This window comes from Lonchura striata, chromosome 20 (assembly GCF_050655825.1).
Source record: "Lonchura striata isolate lonStrDom1 chromosome 20, ASM5065582v1, whole genome shotgun sequence".
NCBI classification, from domain to species: domain Eukaryota; kingdom Metazoa; phylum Chordata; class Aves; order Passeriformes; family Estrildidae; genus Lonchura; species Lonchura striata.
The window spans coordinates 5,520,752-5,544,225 of NC_140722.1; the positions used below are offsets into that span (position 1 = coordinate 5,520,752).

Here is a 23,474-nt window from a genome sequence, read left to right on the forward strand (position 1 = left end):
TGAATTTAGGTCTGGTACGTCTAGATAATGACTAGGCATCAAAGGCTTCAAATATCCTTGCATTATAATTGATCTCTTTGACATACCTATCAAAATTTCTTCCAAAATTTAAAACAGCCTCAGGCTTTCCCCCTATAAGAAGAGGATCTTGCCTTTCCCATATTTAAAGAGTTGATTCCAGAGAGGTTTGCCAGTGTTTGGTTCCTCTTAAATGCTTGCTATTTCTGTACAATTCCCTGAAGTGTATGATGGTTTATTTGATTTCATTAACATTTGGAAAGGATTTGAGGAATTGCATGGTTTGGTCACTACAGTAAAAAGATAATAATGCTCTTGGGAGCAGCTGAATGTGGAAATTGCATGTGAGAAGCTGCATGTCCATCCTAGGAGGCTGTAACAGCCTCTCTCCACGGTGTGCTATAAAGTTTTAACTGCTCTAATCAGCCAGGACCATCACTACCACTCATGTCAGAGGAATGGCTCTCTTCTATGATAACATCTGAGGGCTGTTCTCATTGATGGCCCTGCCTATATATCATTTTCCAAGCATGAGAACACGTTCAAATCCAAACTTGTTGCATATTGAAATGATTTGGAAGGAAGGCCACCACGAGAGGAGGACTGGCCTGGATCTGGCACTGGATGGGGAAAAGTTTGGATTCACATTTCCTCTTTCCATGCCTTCAAGCATGCCTGAAATACAGGCATGGGTATAAAGCCATTTTCTTCATCAAGCCACCTCCTTTACCAGCTACATAATGCCATGAGTAGTGTCACACTGCCAGAGCAAAGTGGGGAGGTTGTTCCCTTCCCTAAAAGAAGGGAGCAGGGGGGCTGCAGGTGAGCTGCATTTATACCCTGGCTGGCAGTGTGCTCTGGGGCTCTTCAGGAGTGCTTTAAGCTCTCATAGTCCCTGTGGAGCAGCTGATAAGTGTTGCTGTGAGTCCTGTACTTCAGCAGCATCCTACAAAGGTGTTTGTGGAGTCTTACAAGTTTTCATTGAGTTTGGCAGGGATGTGAAGGGACCTCTGGGATGTGGCACACTTCATGCAAATCCCTGTTGCTTAGCAGTATTTAGATAGGCTTTTGCAAGACCTCAGAAGAGGATGCAGTGATTCCTGTGCCACAAATTGTTGCAGTGGCTTGCCCCAGAGACCTTCCAGCATAGCTTGCAGCCATGGGAAATTGCACTTGAAAGAGGCTGCTCTCACAGCAGCCCAGGCTGGCAGCAAGAACAAAGCAGTGTGTGGCCTGCAGCACGGCCCTTGCTCAGGATCATTGCCTGCAACAAGCAAAAGGCTTGGAACGCTGCTGTAAGAATACTGAAGTAGTCTCATCTCTCTTTTTGAACTTGGTCCTTGTATTTTAGCAGAGCTGTGTACATCACCCAGCATTTGAGGGGATAATACAGGGTTTTATCTCAAATCTTTGAGAACTGCCTCCCTTGGAGTCTGAAATGCTGTATCTGACAGTAGTCACTTCTTGGGAGGAGGGCTGCCCTGCTCCAAATTTAAAAGCCAAAAGCTCAATTTTATTTTTTTTTTCTTTTAGAAACATTGTGAATAAGGCACAGGAAAACTTATCAGCCCACTGTCACTTCAGTCTCCTGTGTCGAGAATTCAAGCTACAGTTTACATCTCTCCCTCCCTCCTCTCTCTGCCTCTACTTTTACATCCTTTCCCTCCCCAGCTCTTCTCCCAGCACCATACATGTGTTTAATCTTAGACATGGGTGTAAACCTGTCTATTCCTTGTTTTGCATCCTTCGAGTATTATTATAATCAGGTCAGTTTATTAAGAATTAATGCCCCTTCTTGAACAGAGGATAATGGAATGGCCACATTTCCTCTTGTGCTGGACTGTGATTTACTAATAGGAGCTTCTAGGGAAAGGATCATAAAAGAGTGAGTCCCCCACCTCTGGATTAATATTTAATCAGGTGTTAAGAGAGCCTTGTGTTGGATCCTGGAGTTGCTAGCAGAAACCTGCAGGGGAAATGAGAGGGTCTTGCATCTTAAAGGGGCAATGCAATAATAATTAAAGGCTTGATCCAAAGCCCTTGGACATAAATGAAAAGCTCCTGTTGATTTGAAGACCTCTGGATCTGGCCCAAAGGGAACCAAAAATAATGAATGTTTTTGCATGTGAGACATAGAAAGACAGGCATACTTATTTATATAATTATTTCAAAGGTATCAAACAAGGTTAACGTGCATGGTCTAAATTTAAAATGAATGGGATGGAAGAGGGCTGCTGCCAAAAACATGCATCAAACAAGCTGGGGGCTGAACTGTTCCAAAGTTTTTAAGTATGTGAACATGAATTCAGATGGCTTAGCTCTTGTATTTCCTGGCTAAATAAGCTACACTGAGAGAAGCATGGCAGTTGACTTGTTCCAAGTCTCATTATGGTTTGTGGACTATAGCTCAGTAATCTGTTTTTAAATAGGTACAGATCAGCTCCCTTCAGTTTACAGACGTGCAGCTGGCTCCCTAAATCAGCTGTACCACACCCTCTGCAGCCCTGTTCCCTGCAGGGCAGCTCAGGTGGGATGCTCTGGGTGGGACACAGCCCTGCAGGCCCCCAGAGCAGAAAGTGAGACAGCCCATCTGACAATGCATCCTATAAATCTGATTTAATCTAATTTCTGCAAACCAAGTGCCTTTTCCAGTTAGTGTATCATGTTTCCAGTACTGTCACTGGGTTATTTCATAACAGAGCTGGGTGTAGAGATTTTTAAGAACTTCAAATATATTGTTGACTTGGAACAGAGTGTTGGGGGATGTGTTGTTGGCCACTGCAGTTTATTGCTGTGTTTCAGACTTTGCCCAGTAAGAAAAGCCTCCAGCTGATGTGAAAACCCTGATAAGAAGAAAGGATGCAAAAATGAGGGTGGTGCTGAGACTCTTTAGATGAGGGGGGAAGGGAGGGGCTGCTCTGCTCATGTAGTGCCTGTGAGAGAATGAAGTTGACCATGGCAGATCTCTCCTCTTGCTACAAAAAATACTTTGCTGCCTGGTGATGGTGTGGTAAGGGGCTGCCCAGCTGAACTGATTTTTATGATCTTGTGCCATCCTTAAAACTGGCCCTTCAGTCCAATACCCTCAGTATGTCTGGGAGCACATTAAATCCCCCAGGAAGATGGCACGTGTAGGTGCTCGGTGTGGCTCCCTGCAATTCAGAGCAGCCTGTTGGTGGGAATCTTTAAAATCAGAAAGTTTTGGACAAGTTGCAAAAGGCAGGCTTCAGAGACAGCAGAACTGCAATTAGAGCTAAGCAGTAGCCATAAGATTTGTCAGCGGAAAACTTATACAAGAAGTAGAAAGTGACAAATATAATAATGGTCAGTATATTAACACTTGGCTAGAATAACTCCCTAAGCTACAGGAAAGTATATCTAGTGAGATATTAGGAAGTTCTAAGCTTAATAATGGAGCTCTGTGCACTGTATTTTAAGGCTTACAAGCAGGTATTGTAATACCTGAAATAAGCAAGTATTGGTTTAACCAAAAGTACGTGTGCTTATAGTGGTTGGATAGAACTACTGTCAGTATGCTTTTGCTTTGTGTGATTAGTCAAAAAACTTTTAAAGTGAGTTGCAACATTAAGTTCTTTGTCTGCTGCCAGGGATGTGAGCTGCTGGCATCTTCCCTTGTCATAACCATGTAATGAGAGTGATTCTGGAAAATAAACAGCTCGAGATGCGTTCCTCAGCAGCCCCATCCCATCTGTGATTTGTAATTGTCCCCCAGCCAGTGATACCTGTCATGTCCTAGGTCACTGTGTCTCCATTGATCTCTGTTTGCATCTGCTCTCCATCTAAGCTGGTCTTGCATTTGTGCTAAATATAGCACAGACAGGGGCACTGATCAGGGCTGTGTTTGCATCAATAATCTCCCCCTCTCTCTGAACATCCTGGGGATGCCGTGCACAAGGTAACTTGGTGCAGTGTACTGTGGGATGATGAGATGGTGCTTTAATCTGGTTAATTTAGAAAATCTGCCAGTATTCCTTCAGCTGATCTTGGCTATTTGTATTTTAAAAAGTAAAACCTATAACAGGAGTGTAGATTTAGCTCTAAAACACAGCTACAGTGCTTGCATGAGTGATAAATCATTTGAGAGAACATTGGTCATGCACTTTCTTGTTTTTGTTTTTGGAATTGCACTTTGAGCATGAATTCTAGTTTTCATGCAGACTTACAACCTAGAGTTCATCAGAGACCCACAACATGCTGCATCTTCCAAACAGTGGAAGTGAATTTCTTTATTTTGGAACTGAATATAATAGCAGAATTCTTATGAGCTATATCTAAACCAAATATATTTATAATAAACCTCTTCTCCCCTTTTTCCCAGAGTAATCTTTTCATTCATTTGATGTTTCTGATTTCATGAGGGAAATTAGAAACCTTTTATGCAGAATTTTTAATTATTTGTTTGTGGGTTTTCCACACCCTGTGCTTTTGGAATCAGAAATTAGATTTTGTGAAATGAAATATGTAACTACAGTAGAACTTTTTCACTTCAGATTTACACTGAAAAAGTTGATTTGATTTTACCCTTGAGTTTTCAGGGTGTGAAGGCAAGAAAAAATAGGCTGTACTTTTTTTTGGGGTTTATTTTCATCATCTTGAGGTCTTTGCAACTACCTCAGGATCTGTAAAACATTAGGATAACATTAAATTTTGGAATTTTGAAGTATTACAGTACAGTCAGTGTCTATGGGAATCTCCAGCAGAGATGTACAGGGATAAAGAGGGCATGTGCCAAGCAGGAAGAGCAGGAATGGATGTGGAACCTGCATCCACAGCATCTCAGCTGTGCTCCTGAACCAGCTGCCTCCCTTGTGATGATTGCTCCCAGAGAAAGACTTTCCCTGAAAACCTCTTTCCAACACATCTCTAATAGGAAAGGCTTATTTCAGAGTTTTAGTCCAGCTCATTTAAGTTTAGGGACCTTCCCTGTTGCTCATTAATCTCAAGGAAAAATGCAGATGAGAGAGGTTCAGCCGGTGTGCAGCCACTCCAGATGAATCTGGGCAAGGGCTTTTCTTTCCTCCTGCTGGCTGGAGGTCAGGAGCCGTGGCTGTATTAAACAGCTCAACAGAGCAATGCCCAATTACACAGCCCCTCATAAGGGCTGGGGACTGTGAGACCATTACTATTGGAAAGGAAGAGCTGGATCTCCCCATCGTTTGGTGAGAGATGAGAAATGATCAAAGAAAACTGACTGGTGTTTGAAATGAAGTAGGGAAGGGACTTTTGCTTCTAATGAAACACTAACAGCTGCTTTGTGATTCAGCCTGCTGCCCTTGCTTGAGAATAGTACCAAATTGTCCATTAGTGGCACACAGCATTGCAATAAGACTTATGAAAATTATTTATTGCTACATCAAGCTGTACAGTTCCTTCTTACAAAGCAAGATATAGCAGAAATGGGGTAAAGGCCAACATTTAGCATTAAATTCCCAAATAGTAAGGTCTTGCCTAATGTGCAATGTATCCTTTGCAATTAAGAGTAGAAGTTAATGAAGTTTCTGACAGTCCTTATTTTTTCCTGGGGAAACTTTGGCAGTCTGGGGCTGGCCACAAAGCAAGTTCTCTCCAATTCACGCAAACCTCAGCTTTGCTGAGAAAAGCTTCATTCTTTTCTCAGAACCTACCTATTAACCTTGCTTTTCTTTTGGAGAGATAATTCCTTTTTTTGTGGATGTAGCTGTGAGGGAGTTTGTTGTTTGTGCAATTCGCAACCAGCCAGACCTCATCCCCTCCATATCTGAGAGCTTCAGTAGGTACTGGTAGGTACCTGACCTGACCAGGCAAAAGCCTCCCCCTTCCTGTGGTCAGTGGGAATTTTGCCACTGACTTGTTAGAGTCAGGATTTCAGCCCTGATGTTCTCAAAGAGATACTGATGGCACCTGGTGGGAAACAAAACAAGGTATTTTAGCACAAAAACAAGAACAAATGTGCAAATACAGTCACAGAGATAAAGGTCAAAGCTGTTTAATGGACCTTCATAAAGTTATGTGCCACTTAAATCCTAATTAACTCCAGTTTGGGGCATTTCAGTGGGATTTAATAAATAGGCTTGTGGAGAACCTCTGCACAGGGTTGAATTTCAGCCTTCACCAGGAAAACAGGAGGAGGTTAGTTTACATTAGGCATCTGTGTATTTTGTTCCCAAAGTAGCATTTAGGAAAATGGCCACAAACAGCACATGCTGTGTTATAGCTGGCAATTTAATCTGCAGGCAGGAGCATATAAAATCCATGATAGGATGAAGTTTGCATTGCTGTGAGTGTTGTATAATGGAAGTGCTCAACAAAAGCCAGAAGGCTGAGCAACAAGTGGCATTTCAAACCTCTGGGTTTACCACAGGCTCACGTATTTTGCAGGATGGATATTGTACTTAGGTTTCTAGTATTCCAGATGCTCAACTTGTCGTGGAAACAACGAGGCTGCATTAGCAGGGGTGGAGCCAAGTGGTGTTACTACAATGCAGGGAAAAAAATCAATTTATTCTGTGGCTTACAATTTATTTCATGGTTGGGGAAATAGCAGTTTATGTGATATTATGTTTAAGTGATGATTATGTTCCCCAAGCATGTGGTACACTGACTCTGTGTTTAATATAAACAATTACTGTATATGGCTCGCATGTGTGGTTATCATGTGGTGGTGTGGTGTGGTACTGAGATTTTATCAGGTCTGGGCTTGTCTCATTCCTCACAAATTCAAACTTTCCCTTAGGTCAAATGCTTGCTATCTATGCAGGTCATCCCAAGTGAATGTGAGCAAAACCTTTAAACTGCCAGTTTCTCATAATTTATTCCATTGTTGGCATATCCTGAATATTATAAATTCAGTGTCTGATGAGCCCTTAAAAGCACTTGTGGCACTCTACCTGAAAGGCTTGGCTCCTTCATTGTCAAAATCCTGTGCAATAAACTGCTAGAAGAAAAGAAAATGTTCATTTTTTTAAGACTCTCTGGATATTATTTCTTTATAATGTGATTCTCTGTGGCATCTCAAGATTTTTGGCAACGCAGAGATAAGTGCCCTGAGAATTGCACTGTTCCATAGCATGGTTAATTCACAAGACACTGTACTTGCTCCCAGTTTCTAGGTTCATCCAGCCATCCTTATCATCTGTTCTCTGAATTTGCAAAGCAGAAGGATCAGCTTCAGTGTTTCAAAATGTGGGAAATAAAAGCACTGCTCATTTCAACCTCCCCCCTGGATTCACCCCTGGATCCTAGTGATGCATGTGGATTTGCTGGGCCTGAGCCTACTCTGTCAAAGCACGCAGAAGTGTTGTCACACCCTGCCTGTGTTTTTTTTTTGTGCCCCCAAAGGCTCTTCCCTCCCCTGGGGCAGCGTTTGGCAGGTGAGGAACCAGCCAGGCCAACCCTGACAGGAGATCTGGGTCAGGCATGGAAAAAGCTCTGTCCCAAAGTCTCAGAAAACAGCCAAAGCTCTGCTTTTGGTTAGCTGGGAGCAGGCAGACAAGGGTTACTGTCTCAGCATGGCATTCCAGTCTTGCTCTCACTCCAGTACCCTCCCCCCATCCTCCCTTCAGCTTTAATATCTAGGTTTGTCTGATTTTTAAACTGGGTTATTTGAATGTCAAACTTTCAATAACACTTTAACAGAGGTGTCCATTAACCCATGCTAAATTACAGCAGAACATCTCTGGAAATACATGTGACATCCACATGAATACCAAATGAATTCATTAGGATCTGTGCTATTACAATGAATACCAAATGAAACCCACAATGATGGGGACATCATCTCTCTGGGAATAATCGACAGCGTTCCTTTGGCACTAGTCAAACACATCAGCTGTTTGTTTCCACTGATGAGAGGTGGCAGTCTAGGTTTTGGTTAGATAAACAAATGATGACACCAATAATCACTTAGTTGGTGGCTGTAATGCTTAATAATCACATCCTGATATCATGCACACTAGAAGCAGTGCTGTACTTTTTATGCATAATGAATCCCAAACACTTCATAAAAGGTGATAACTTTCTTTGACCACTGAATATATTATTTATAAAAGTGGTCCCTTCCCTTCCCCCTTCCACCCTTGGAGATCCTTTTACAATTTTTTTTTTTTATCATGTAGAATACACTGGTAGCACATCTTAGACTATGAGGTCTCTTCTTATACATAATTTATAAAACAATTTACAAGTGATTTATTTTTAGCAGTAAGATAAAACATGGTGTGAAGGGTTTTACCAACAGAGATATAGACGGTTTGGGAGTAATACTTGTGGAGGAGCCTGGGATCAAGTGAAAATTATTTTTCCATTTTTTCCCAGAGCTATGAACTTAAAGAAGTCTCCTCCTGAACCCATTTGCACTGTGCACTAAATAGACACACTTTGCTAAAACTGCATGAAATTGTAGGGCACCAGGTTTCAGATGGCCTTGAAAAATACCCTTTCAGCAAATATTGGTGGTAGGTAGATCTTGTTGAGAGACACAGTGAGGGAATCCTTTCCAGATGCTGTCTGGTTTAGTGGCTGCTCTGTCTGGCTTGAGGCCCTGCTGAGTGCTGGAGCTGCTGATGCCCACAGAGGTGAGACAAACCCTAGCTTGTAATGAAGAAGGCGCTGAGGAAGAGGAGGGGCTGTGCTGCCTCCCCTGCCCCAGGAGATGGCAGTGTTTAAGAGCAGGAGCAGAGCACCCTGCTTGTCAGGAACCTCCTGTCCTTGCACCAGCCGCGGTCCTCATCAACCAGGAATTTGCAAATATCCTAGCAGTAATCTAATGGGAGAAGAACCATGGGTTGACCCAAGGATGGAGAGAGGACTGTGTTGCAGCACAACCTCTTTATGCCAGTTGTGGTGGTCTTTGATTTGAATTACTGTTTCAAGAAGGTGTTCAAAGATGTTGACCTTGTAGTTCTCACATCCCAGCTTGCAGCTGTGTGTACTGCTGTAGGAAACCCCATCTCGCTGACTTTCTCTCATATTAAATATTATTTCATATCAGCCATGATTTTTCACAAGACTAGAAAGTCCATTTCTACAAGGGCTCTGCCCTGGAGCACTGGCAACCAGCACAGCATAAAATATATCCAGTAACCACTGAATGAGGTTCAGGCCTTCTCTTTCCAAACCTCTTCAAAGAGATGTCAGGAAAAACTGCCTGTTCTCACTGGCTGTGTAGAAACACCAGTCAGGGGTGATCCCAACCTGCTGTGGTCACCAACTGGTGGCTTTGAAAATGGAAGCTCTAAGTTGGCTTCTCCAGCATCTCCAGGTGGCACAGCCATTTGTGACCATGCAGTATGCACCTAATGAGCATGAATGTGCTGGTGCTCTGCTGGTGTGCTCAGAGCTTTGCAACTTTGCTCTGTGCACGACCGTGTAAGAGAGAACAAAGCTTCCCATTTCCAGAATCTGCTTTTCAAGTGAAAGATTGACTTCTGGCATTTATGTGTCAGAGCTGGGAAATGCACAGCTGTTGTGGGTGTCCAGGTAGGAGAAGGGCACCAGGACTTGTGTGCCTGGAAGAAATCCTCTTGGAAGGCCACTGAAAGGGTAAACTTGGCACTACTTAACTAAAAACTTAATCAGGATGATGCCTGTGGTTGTGTTGTGTCCAGGGACTGAAATGCCTGTGACATGAGAGTCCAGAAACTGGGGGTATCCAGCCATTTTTGGGGGCATGTTCAAAAAACTGGAGGAAGAATCTGGAAGCACAGTCTGAGCTATTCTGGGGTCGCCTTGCTGAAATCCTTTTGCATGTTGCCTCCTCTGTGTCTCACCGTGCACTCCTGGGCTGTCTCTGAGCTCTCCATTGTGTGATCCTGGCCTTGAAATGGTTCAGCCTTCCAACTCCTAGGAAACTAATTTCTTACTAATTTATTTGTTTAAAATTAGCATCTACAAAGATAACTCTGTGAGCAGCCTGGACTTTGATTTGGGGAGACTGGGGACATACACCCCAGAAAACTGTAAATGCAGGCACAGCTTTCCTTTGCATCCAGAATTCAACAGAGCTGTCAGATAACACATGAGAGATGGTTAATAATAAATTAAAAACATCACAGCCACAGGGAAACTGCATCTCTCCCCTCCCCCCAAACTCCCCCTCTCTTTTGCTTTTTTCTACCCCATGGGCTTAATCAGCATCAAAGAGTAACAAATCCAATAAAATGCTTCCCTGAGCCAGGAACCAGCCTGAACTGGATACACACACACAGACACACCAGCCTCTCTCCTCTCCCCCTGACTGCCAGCCCCTTTGCAAAACAGCTGACAGTCGAGGTGGAGATAGAACAAAGGAAGAGATGGGGAATGGTAAATCAGAGACAGCCCCCCTCTCTCATCTGGCACTGGGAAGCTCTAACAGCCCTCCCTTGCTTTTAGGCTACCAGTGCAGAAAGTGGGATAAAAACCAAGTCAGGAGCAAGAAAAGCTCTAAGTTCAGCGGTTCAGGGGGAGGGAAAGGAAAGGGGAGAGCACACACACATTTCTAGTGATTTCTCCCCTTTTCAACCTGAATTCAAGCAACAGCAGCTCCATCAAATTGCGGTAGGCCATATGTAGACCTTTGAGTTTATGGCCATGGTGCTCCTCAAGTACCTGGCAGTGCTTTGCCTGGCTGAGAGCAGGTGGTGCTGTGCCAGCAGGGTCCATACAGTGGCCCCCTCCCCACCCTGCACTTTCAGGTTTCTCCTGTGCAGGAACATTTCTTTTCAGAGTTGGGGGGAGATATTCATCAGTCCTGAGCAGGAAGAGAATGTGGTGGGCTGGATCTTCAGGGGTGAAAATGGATAAAGTCAATGGGCTGACATTGCTTTTCTATAGCTAAAGATTCAGCTTGAGGGATCACATACCTAGCAGCAGAGTGCAAGTACTCCAGTAGTGCTTATGGCACCAGGAGATGGGGAAAAATTAAAGAGGGTAACAGGAAGAACTAAGGAGAATGTGGCCTCAGCAACTTCTTTCTGTGCTGCTCTTTGTGGATTACTTCTTGGGGTATGTCTGTGTCCCCTGAAGCTGTAATATCTAAGCACTTCCTAGTCATTAATATGGTGAATGCATCTTCTCCATAGCCTTGGAGAGAGGGTTGCCATCATTTCTGTCTTACAGATGGAAACTGGAGCGAAGCAGAGGAAAGAAGCTTTTGCTCATGACCATGCAGAAAACCCTATGGCAGAGTCAAGAAATGAATCCCCATAACTCAAAACCTGCTATATCAGATCATAGCTGGAAGAAAATGCCTTGCCTTTGGCCTGTCTGAGCTGTAACACTTTTAGGTGAGTTCAGACATCAAATCTGTGCTGTGCTGAGTTCAGCTTTCTAAATCTATGTTTGAGAATAACCATGATAAAGATAGAGATTCCAACAGCTCTTTCTGCTAGGCTACTGGACATCTGGACAGCAAGTACTTTGAAACTTGAAAAGTCTGTGTCAATTAGCGGTGCATTTTGATGCACATTGCCAGAAAGATCCCTTGGCATTTTTCACAAGAATATTTCTTTATATTTCCTCTTCTGTAATAACCTTCCTGTGTGCTGCAGTGCTGTGGGAGCTGTACCCTAGTGGATCTCCAAAGGTTCTGCCAGTGCTGTTTGTGTGGACAGGGTAGGTGTAGGGTAAGAGTAGCCTGTGGCTCCTGTGCTGGATCACCCTGAATCCAGTATTAGTCATGAGAGGAGGTTGAGGTGGTGTTGCTGAAGGAATTCTATCACAACACCAGAAAATACTGGCTTTTTCAGAGAGCAGAACTCTTTGGATTTGCTTTCTCACCAAGCCTCCCCCATGAGAAGGTGTAGTACTGTGAACTAGCCAGGCTTTAATGAATGAATTCGGAAACTACCAAAGAATTCCGATAGAAATACAGATGACATCTACATTACGGCCATAATTAATTAACCAATCAATTATTATGATGAATGCTATTTTAATGAATCAGTTGCAAATCATTTTTGGTTCTTATGGTTTTCATTCAGAGCACATTAATCATGGCAGGCTCTCTGGGTTGCAGAGGAATGCAGAATGTGAATCCAAGACCTGAGTACATCTTTAACAGAGGTGAGCCAGGTTCTCAGCAATCAGATCCAGATGCAGGTATGGAAAGCTCTCCTCTGAAGGTCAGAGGATCTTCAAATCTGGGAAAATAGTGCTGACTTATTATAGACATTGGCCTAGAGCATGAAAGAAGCAGGTAAGAAATGGCCCAGGACTGGGATGGGTGTGCAAACACTGTCAGATTTGGAATTTGCTGCTAATTCCATTTAGACTGAGAAGAAGGTAAAATGATGTTTTTGAAATGTTGGAGAAAGCATACTAGTTTAGGGGTTTGGTTTGGATTTTTTCTGATATTAGATAGAATTCTTGTAAATTTGTATAAATTCAGTTGTCTTTGGCAGTGCTGCAAAGGGGCAGGGTGTGAATGGAACCAGTTGAGGGACTCAGGTTAAACTTGTTCTTGAATATTTGTTTGAATGTTGCACTTCTTTTCAGTTACTCCTGGGGAGATCTTGCATGGTTTTACCATCTCTGAAAGATTCCATAGAGTGTGATGAAAGAAGCACCAATTTGAATTAATTGTTAGACTTCAACCCTTGGATATAACATCTTTATTTATCTGCGGTGTTGCCAAAACTCACTGCTTGCTCCTGGAACCAGTCAGAAGAAGCACTGACTGAGCTGGAGCTGCTGCAGAAAAGTGCCACAGGTATTTGACAACACTCATGGCCCTGAAGTGGAATGACACAGGGAACACAGGCTTTTCTACTGCAGGAAACAGGGATTTGTAATGTGGAGGAGGATTTTATTTCTATTTTTTAAAATTTATTTTAAAGTAGAGATGCCTGGGAAAAGAAAAGGTAGGAGAGAGATGGAGTCTTGGCTAAAAAGAGTTCTGAACCAGTCTGAGGAGAATTATTGGCTCTTTATTTCAGGGCATTGTATTTGATGAAGAGAATCAAAATAGAACAAAACCCTAAACCAGCTAGAAAATATGTAACTTCATCCACAACGTCAAGCTGGAGCCCGAGATAGTTTTATAGTGTATGTAGCCATATAAGCATTAATTTAGGAATTGATCTCTGCAGTGTACCTTTTATGAATAGCTTATTTTACTTGCAGCTAAGACATACATAGATATCCTCCTGCACAGCTGAGGGAACGTCATGGGGTGGAGTTTGGATATCTTATTACATTATTTCTGCTCTTCCTGTTGGTGTAGCTGCTCTGAATGCAGTAAGAAGAGGTATCTATAGTGAGTTGAATGGTTTAGGTAGATAACACTGGAAGCATTTTTTGAGACATAGATATTATTTATATTATTAATTCAGATAATATGTTTTCTTTCAATGTTTATTATATGTTTCACTCTAAAAGGCACAGTTTTGGCAAATGGGAGCTTAATATTTGTTTCATAAAGTTATACAAAAGTATCCATTGACTTCTGGAATCCCTTTGAAACCACTGTCTTCTGATGAGATGTGGGCACCCAATTCATGCAACAAATAAAAAAGCTTGTGAATAGTCCTGACATGGCTGTATTAAAAAATGTGGGGAAATATTTGTGGGATATTTTCTGGAGTCTTTATACTGCTTTACTGGCAATCACATGAATTTTATATCTGTCATGAAATCTCCTGACATTTCCACCAATATGTTGCAAGGAGATCATTAGAACAATTACTGAGATGTGGGAAAAGAAGTAGCATTCCATAGCATCAATTGCCAGCACTGCCATCTCTAAGAGATTAAAAACTATGAGAACAAAAATTTGACATTTTTCTGGCCTGTGTATCAAGAGGGTGCACCCACATTTGTTTTTGAGGTTTTCAGCATTGCTATAGTGCTAGACATACATTCTTGAAAAAGATGAAGCTGTTTTGGGAAAAAAATTGAAGCCAAATGAAAAAAAAAATAATCACAAGAATTCTGTTTCATCCATTAGAACTCACTGACTTGGTACGCATTAAGATTTTATAGAAAATATTAAATTTTGAGGACTTCCCATGGGAAACAAACAAGTTTTGGTAGAAAGTTTGTTTTTCTGAGGTTCCATCAAATTTTGTTCCAATTGCTTGTGAACCTGAAGCAAAGAGTTGGTCCAATCAAATAGTCACAGTTGCCCATAGTCACTTGAGCCCTGAGCCTGGCCAGTTCTGGTGGGCTGAAGAAGAATCAGTGGATTTTGGAATATCACCCTGGTCTAGGGCCCTGGGGCTGGGGGAATGATGTTTCTGGGCTCCCAGATCCTCACCTGTCTTCTTCTGGAGTGAGGGAATTTTCCCAAGGGCATGAAGTGATAAAAAAGGGGGGAAAAGGCCTGAAGGAGAAGGGAGGGAAAGTTTAGATTAGAGATTAGGAAGAAATTCTTTGTTATAAGAGTAGAAAGGAACTGGCACAGGTTGTGTATCTCCATTCCTGGAAGTGGTCAAGACCAGATTGGATGGGGTTGACAGCAACCTGGTCTAGTGGAAGGTATCCCTGCCCATGGCAGGGGTTGGAATTAGTTGTTTTTTGAGGTCTCTTCCAACCAAACCATTCTGAGATATCTGATTTTAACCTATTGCCAGCAACCTGTGGTTTTCACAGGCCTTTGGATCCCAGAGGTCTTTAATTGCCAAATGGCTGCGACAGATTTGAAAATGAATGTGACACTTTTCAATGTGGAGTGGTAATGGCAGAATTACTGAGATGCTGTTTCACCCCTGCTTGGCAGGGATGGGAGATGCTGAAGCCAACAAAAATTTTGTCTTGGGCTTGGGCTGTAGCAACCAAGGCTGTTTGACTTGCTGTAGTCCTCTAGGAAGGTATTTGGACATCTGAGAGATTGTAATTCATTCTGGAAATGACATATTTCAATATTAAAGTTGAATTTCACTTCCATGACATGAAGTTGATTTCTGAATCCAGATGGAAAAAATTCCAAAACTTAAATAATTGATATCTGGTTTCCTGACCAGCTCTATTTCTCCTGTGGCAATAAGCTAGAGTTCTTGAGGAAATCATCAAGGATCGAAAGAACTGAGGACTGGGCGTATCAAAAGGCTCAGCCAGGCTCCCACTGTCAATAAGGCACGTAAGATTATTTCCCTGGAGACTCAGAGCCAAGCCTTCTGACAGTGTGGCCGTTAATAAAACAGAAAAAAATATTAGTGAGGTTTGTCCGAGACCTGCTTTGAGTTTGTGGAAACACTTTTTAGTCCTATTGGATCCAAATATGTGATTTATTCCCCTTAAGTCCTAAATTTAGCAGAAAATAAACCAGACTGGGCTTTCCTCGCCTGGGTAAAGAATTTCTGTATGTTATGTTGCTGGACCTTGGTTTTGGGCTGTAGGGACAGGGATTAGCCTGTTGATCAGCCAGACTGCATCTTCCTTGCAGAAAGCCAGGTTTGCCCACCCTCTCATGTTGCTATAGGACACGTGAAAGCACGACATGAGCCACCTGCTATTTGCAAGGTAAAGAAGAAAGTTTATTATCCGATTCCATCTTTTATACTTTCCTAAAGGTGACAGTGGATTGGAGAGTGAATGGGCCACCTCTCCAAAGACATTGGACAAACCACCAGTAGTACATCAAGTGTTCTCCACCCCCATAAAAGTATTTATACAATATGTTGTTTACAGAAATTGTGTGGGAAAGTTCTCCAACAGAATGTAAACTCAGAAGGCTTTAGAAAGTCTTAAGAATCAGGGTGACACTCTCACACCCAGATTTTTTCCCTCAGGTGGGAGCACTAAGTTGGTAGTTTGGACAGATGATAAAGCTGCGCAGGACAGGGTCTGTGATGGGTCTGGTATCTGCTGCTGGGTGGGATCCTAGGCTGGGGGGCTGCTGGAATGAGGGGCCTTTGTGGGAACACCTGTCTGTGACTGAGGCAAGCCCCTTGGCTGAGCCAGCCTTGAGCCACCAGACCCAGCCTCCAGAGCTCCACTACTGTTGGAGAGGAGGTGGCTTGCACTTTCCCAAACAAAGCCCAGCGATGTTTCCTGTAATCCGAACCAAAGAGACAACTTGCTGCTTTGTAATCTGTGGGTGGGGGAGGCACTGTTGAGTCAGGAAGCCCCCAGAGGGTGCTGGCTTTACTGGTTTCAGCTGTGAAATCAAAACACATGCATGACTCAGGCCAGTGGTTAAGTTCTGCTCACTTTGAGGCCCTGGCTTTGATTAAATTCATGTGTCATTTTCAAAGGTCCATGTTTAGCTTGGTTTTAGATCATGCTCACATAATTAGTTTATTTAAACTATGTCTCATGTTAAATCAGATTTTGCCTGTGGACTTAAGTACAACTATGTAATAAGATATACCTATTAAACAGATGTTTAATCTTAATGACTATGTTCTTGACAATCAATTGGAATTGAACATCTAATAACTACATTGGAACTAGGCATATCTCTTTGCATTTAATAAGATACTATAGTAATATAATTATAGTAATATAGGATTTTATAAATAATATATTCATGGCAATATACCAAAGTTTGTATAATACATGCTATATATATATAGATATATAAATCGTCCGAAAAATGAGGAGGCTTTAGCTCAGCTCATAATTTCCCTGAAGGAAGAGAACAAAAAAAAACCCCAATCCCCGAAATGTTATTCTCTAGAGAGGAAACAATTTGTATTGGCAGTTTGCACTGTGTGTCCTTCCTGTAACAGCCCAGAGTCCCCAGGTCATCACCCCGAGTATATCCAAAGTGAGGTGTCACAGAGCAAAGCTCCACCTTATGTTCATATATTTGGTGACTGATGGGATGCATTTATCAGACTCAATAGAAAGAAAGTGGACTAAGAAAAATAAGGGGAACAATTAGAAATGTGGAAACATTTGCTGGAAAAAGAGCCAGCCAACCCCATCAATCCTTATTGGAGCTGTGCTTCTAGTTGTGTGTAAACATGATATTTCTGCATTTGTGCACACAAGTCTCTGATTTTTTGGTTGTGACCAATAAATGAACCATTTCATTAACAGGTCCCACAGAATATTTGATTGTTCTACAAAGTTGATCTGATAATCCGAACTCCAGAACTTTATATATTCTGCTACCAAGATGTGCATAAATATATTTGGATAATATATTTTTGTCATGCTTCTGTACCATAACTGTATACTGATGGACATTTAAGCATAAAACCAAATAGCTTCATAATGTTCTGTTCAGAATTAGCAAGTATGTGTCAAATAGCCTGTTGAAACAGTTGAATATTTTGGTAGTTGTGCATAATTTTTAGATTTTTTTTTTTAGGCTGTAGTTTGATTAAGCATTTAAGCCCATGCTTAAATCTATATTTTCATAAAATCTGTTGCCCATGTGTTCAGTATTAATTGCATCTTAACTAGAAATAAGCTGATTAACTTTTGTCTTTGGGTTGGACCTGCTCTTCATTGAACTATATAGAAAACTTTCCATTGAATCCGATGAGCCCTGAGCTAAACACTTTAAAAATGTGGTGGAAGGGCAGAGAGGGAGGGTGGGAAACAGGTGGGTTAAAATGAGCCTGGATTATGTGGTATCTTTTGGGCTATTGAATATGTATAGAATGGAGCTCTTGTTAATGCAAATTACAAACATGTTTCAGAGTCTGTCTTGTGGCACATGCACAGTGCAGTGATGGACTAGAAACATATGAAAGACATATTGATGATAGTAAACATTAGCTTGGCATTCTGGTCTCCAGCATTGCTCAGAATTGGGGAGAATGAAAAAAGTCTTCAAACTTTTCATGTTCCACAAAAATAGCTATCAAGGTCTCTTTTTGCTCAGCCTTCCAGATTCCTCTTTAAAAACTAGTCTGGCTTCCCTGAGCATCTCTTTCCCAGTGTATTATATTTTCCCCACGCCTGCCTGCATTAATTTTTGTTAATATTGTTGTTGCCATCTTTGCACTAAAAAATGCATGAAGCAGAGAGAAGTGTGTATGTGTTTGTGTTCTCCCTTCTCCTTTCCTCAGCTAACTCAGAGGCTGGGGGAAGAAGACACTTTTAAAAATTTCTTCCTTCACGTGCCAGGTTTGCAGTGAATAGGCAGTGAATTCTCCAGAGGGAAAGCCTGTTTTGGTGGCCTTCCTTAACTGCATTACTGGAGGGCACGTCTAGCTAACAATGCACTGAGTTAAATTAAGCCTAGAACTTCTCAAGAGACTATTTTTACTGCTGACTTTATTTAGCCCCCTTCACCCCCTATTTAGGCTGGGAGAGGATGATGCTCTGTGGTTTGTTTTGGGTCTCTTTTTTTTTTCTTTCTCCATTCTGTTGGCAATTTTTCCACACACCTTTATTAAAGACAGTGATTGCAAACACATTTGATTTAATATTCCACTCACGCTCTAAGTTAACAAGTAGTTCAAAGATTAATTACCATGTACCTTGCAGTTCATAGATTCTATTATGATATAACTCAAGCAAAGGGAACAGGGGGAAAATCCAGCTGATTAGCCTGTGATTATGTGTTAGCCTGTGCTCGTGGTCTTTGGTTGGTTGTCACTGTGTGATGCAAGAACTTCTGAGTGGTTATGCTTTCCCGTCTGTATTTATTTTGATGTAGTTGGAGAGTTTCTAGGACTTTAAAAAACTATCAGGGGTAATATTTGTCAGGTTAGTACCGCTTCAGTTGCTAATGCTTTATTGGGTAGAGTTAATCTCAGAGGTGGGATGAGGGCAGCTGTTAGCTGTGTCTCACATGTGGCTCTCTGCAGTGTGGCTCAGCTCTGGCTGGCAGCAGTCGTGCACTGCCCCATCACCCAGGGCACAGACTCCAGAGGGATCTGCACAGGGAGTGCTGCTGCCTCAGGAGTTCACCAGGTTGGAGGGTGGAAGCCACCCTGGGGTTTTTTCCTCCCAGCCTGCAGCTCCAGGAGGGACCGTACAATTTTGGACCTGCACACTTGAGACCACATTACACTGGGCAACCTGGCCATGATGTCCCTGCCCACAGCTCGGTCTGGAACTAGATTATCTCTAAGGTGCTTTCCAACTCAAACCATCCCAATTCTCTGATTCTATGCCATACAGATGCCCAGCTAAGTTAATATTGTCTGGGAACTCCTGATTTGGTAGTACTGCACCTAAAACTACATTTTACACTTCATCAGACTGTAAGGTCTGGTAAGAGTGGGTTTAGCAAAGTGCAGAAATCCCCAGATGAAGAGTTCATCCTGTTGTCCCCTTGTTAATAGCTGGAGTTCTGTAGTTTAAGATTTGCAAAGTGAGACCTGTCAAAGCTGTGATTAGAATTTTCTTCCCACTCTGTTCCCACTGCAAGCAACTCACTGTTCCCCTATTCTAGAGTAAATCGATTAGGACTCAATAAAAAGCACGGGCAGAACCTACTTGTCACTTCTTAAATGTCTCAGCCTGTTTGGAGACTGAGCCTGAATCCCTGAGCAAGTGGGAGCTCTTCTGCTGTGAATTCCCCACATATAGTTTCCCTGGCTAACAAGGGAAGGCAATATACATAGGACAGAACAGGTTTCTATTCAGCCGTGGAGAAAGCACTTGTGAATGTTGCAGGAAATGAGATCTTAAGTCAGTGCATGAAACAATCTAATCCATCACAGCCCCTAGAATGGCCTCTCATAACTCAGGGGCTGTCATACCCCTTTGTGTGCATGAAGGCAGTTGTGGAAGAAGTGACGAACTGCACACATATTCTGCTAAATCCGTTCTGGCAGCTGAGGTAATATATTTTCAATGCCAAGTCACATAATTTTACTTTAGCTCATTTGACTCCAGGCTACAAAGCTATTCCAGAAAACAAAGGGATGGTGTTTGAATAATGAATAATAATGAATTTAATTCTATGGGCTTGTGCTGGGCTGCAGCCTCTAGGAGGTTAAATGCAGATAAAGTAATGGAAAGGAAAAGTTTTGCCTTACAAAATGGTGTTGTTTGTTGCCTTGACCTCATTAGGCATTGATACATTTGGATAGATGCAGCTGACATATCATTTTAAAACTAATGTGTTATTAAGTGTGATTTACAGATTTACACCTACAAAATACCTTAGAATTACTCTCAGTATCTTCTTCCTGCTCTCTAGGTGTTTTTTTTTTTTATTTTTTTCCTGTCCTGTTATTTTCTCTTGCTTTTCATAGTTGTAGATCTTCACAGTAGTTGCACGGAAATCTGAGTGTATCCTTGCAGCATGATGGATACACACGCACTCTCTTTTTGGTTTTATCAAAAACCCTCAGCTGATAATTCAATGCTTTTCAGAAAATGAAGAAGGCAACATGCCCATGGGCAGAGAGGTGATGCCTGCCTCTGCCTATACAACACTGAACATGCACTGGTCCTGACTCTTTTGGAATCACTTTAGTATCAATGCCAGGTGGGCAGACAAGGAGAGGGGATTCCCCCACATGGAAATAAATCCTGGAAGGTAGCTTCAAGAAAAACTTTTATATTTGTTAATTTGCCACATACAGGATTAATTAAATACCACTGCAGCTTGAAAGACCACTGAGCTCTGGGTGCTTAATTGTACCTTGTCCATTTGAAAATCCCTCTTTCCTTTAGTGTTTTGAGGGAGCATGAATTTGTTTACAGACTATTTAGGTTTTTTTGTGACATTGCTCAAAGCTTTACTGGGCAGACCAGGCGAGCAGGGCTGTGGAGAAATGCTGCAGGGGTTTGTCTGGGAGGCCTCACCCCATCTGGAGGGGAAGCTGGAGAACTTGTGCACCAGGATGTGGAAACCTTTGGGTTTCTCAGCAGCTCACACACCTGTGTTTGGCCAGAGAGGCTGCTCCAGCTCAGCTGCTCCTGCTGCTGGTTTCACTCAGAGCCTGAGGAGGACGTGCAGGAGGAGGTCCCTGCCCAGGGCTGCTCTGGAAGGGTGAGCTGGAAGGGAAGGCAGGTCAGAGCAGCAGCTCAGGCTGCCCTGAGAGCTGCAGGAAAGCCCTGCTGAGGTGATCCTGGAGGTGGGAAGGGGAAGAGGAAGACTCATTTCTTGCTGGTGCTGGCGTGTGCTAAACGGGTGCCTGGCAGTCCTGGGGGATGTGCTGCTCCCATCCTTCTGTCTGTTTTGACAGCAAGTCTTGTCCAGCCTAAATGGTTCTATGCAATGGAAATCACTGTGATACCAAACGTGCAACATCATTGTTAATTCACAGCAAAAGATCAGATAAACCAGGAAGGGGAAGTGACCTCTAGAAACAATTTGATAAGTACTAAAAAGGAAAAAAATCCAGAGGTTTGATAGGCAAAGTGGGGAACCATAACATAAACAGGGATTTCTGATCCTATTCAAGACAATTTATAGAACAACTATGTGTGGGATGTACATTCTTTATCTGCAGCCTGAATGTGGCAATACTTTGTTAATTTGTGAGAATGAGAAAGTGAAGATGATTATAAACAGAAATTAAATAGTCATTCAGGCACCATGTGCATGGGACTTCTAGTGAGCTCCTTTGGAGGTCCAGGCACTGAATATTTGCAGGATTATGGGTCATCTCGTGGATCTGTTTTCACAGTCCAAGCCATCTGGCATACAGGAGTAAACAAACAGCAGAAAATATAATAAGTAAACTGTTTTTTAACTATTTTTTCCCCAGTATAATTACTGGAGGAACCAAGGAATTTTGATTCCTGAGACAGATTAATTTTAGATTACATTTTATATTAAGTGAAATAATATAAAGATTATTAGATCTTTATGTTTTAGATATATATGTATTAGATATAAATGTATTTAGATTACATTTTATATATAGTGAAATTATACTAAGTGAATGTAACATTTCCACCTTGCAGGAATGAGTCTCCTATTTTTGTTTAGAAGGCTGTGCACATGTTTTCTCCCAGCTCCAGCTTAGTGAGGGAATGGGTGAGCTCAGCTCTTCCCAAGGTTGCTTCCAGGCCTCTGAAGTGATGCTGATGCAGCCTGGCAGCCCTGAATACCTAGGACTGCTGCAGGCAGCTCTGGGCACAGTTTTTGTTGTCACTTGGACAAGTTATAATCATTTTGCTGAAGAATGTCCATTGGTCACCACTGCCTCACTGGTCTGCAGCATTTCACCAGTGTTGTTTTATAACAATGAGCACAGAATTTCACTACAGGGTGGGAAATCACATTGACCCAAACTTGTTCCTTTCCTGGTTTTGCTAAGGAGAGTCTGGCAGAAGGGTTACAGCACCCACTTGCTTGAATTCCTGATGTTGGTTCAGAGAAATAGCATCTCAGAGTAGCTGGAAATGTTCTGCATTTCATCAAAAAGTCTTTTAAAAATGTCTATTATGGTTGATTAACAGTACATTTGATTTCACAGACTCAGAGCTCTATTAGTGTGATCCAAATATGTGTAATCAAAGTCCACTGTTAGAGCTGATACTATTTAATTAAGTATTGCATTATTTAATGACTTTCCTTCTTCTATAATCTCACTTTGAAGAAATATCACTAAAAAAAAGAAAGGGAGTTTCTAGTTTTTCTGTCCATAGAGGAAACCCAGGACATGTCATCACACAGGCTTCCCAACAAAATAAATTAACTTAATGAACTTAAGTTCCCCTATTTTGTGGTGGAGAAAGGAGCTCCATCATGCCCATGAAATTATACCAGACAAGTATTACTTCTTGCTGTGGCACCTTTGGAAAGCTCTAGTCTGCATTTTGCTTGTGCTGAGGTTATCACTTCTTCAGAATTACTTCAAACCCAGCTGGTGAGTTTGGGCTGTAAGGGAACACGGGGGATTAGCTCAGGGTGCCACTTATGAGTGTGAAATTCTAATGCCCAGCTCCAGTCAAAGGAGTCAGTCCTGCCATCCTTATCCCACCTGCCCATCCTTGGCCCATTTTTGGTGCACATTGGCATCTCTGAGAGAGTGAAGCCAGGCCAAGAGTTAAACTGGCTGAGGAATACTGTAGCAAAAAGACCAATTCCCTGCCACTTTAGCTCTTTGGATCCAAAAGAAGAAACAGAGCTACTTTAAGGTATAAAAAACTAAATAAAATGGGAATTTTGTTTGTTTGAAGGTAGAAGCTTTGTAGCTAAGGTACAGTGAGAAAAACTGACAGTCCTTTCCCTCTGGTCAGTAAGATTTTCAGGAAATTGTCTCAATTTTTAGACACTGTGTGACATATCCTCCCATCCTAGATGTTTATCAGAGTTTAACAGGAACAGGAGAAAGGCAAAGTCTTTCAAAGGTTCTTGGTGGTAACTTTGTCCTTTCTGAAAGGTGTGTGATAGCTTTTAATATTTGAAAGTAATCAGAAATATTAAAGAGCAGGAATAAATTTAGGGGGCAGGACTTTTTTTGATATATTGGGTTCTTGGGTGCCTTTTTGGTTCCTTGTGTAAATTGGTGTTTATGCTGTTTGATCTCATTTCCCAGAAGTATTTCCCAAGCTGTGCTCAGACAGAGGCCATGGAGAAGGAACCTTCAGTGAAATGGAATCCCTTATTCAAGATGAAATAGGACTTTTTTTTTTTGTAAGCTGTTTCCTGGCAAGGTTTTCCTGTG

At 42.1% G+C, this 23,474-nt stretch overlaps 1 long non-coding RNA gene across 3 annotated transcripts in view; it reads left to right on the top strand.

The window, feature by feature from the left end:
- Positions 1–23,474, top strand: part of LOC146765711 (uncharacterized) — a 335,663-nt gene that overhangs the window by 126,887 nt on the left and 185,302 nt on the right. For all 3 annotated transcript variants that reach the window (XR_014949631.1, XR_014949630.1, XR_014949632.1), the window contains one exon: positions 1–23,474. This exon is cut by the window's left edge; it is cut by the window's right edge and continues 22,134 nt beyond it. This is a non-coding gene — a long non-coding RNA (uncharacterized LOC146765711).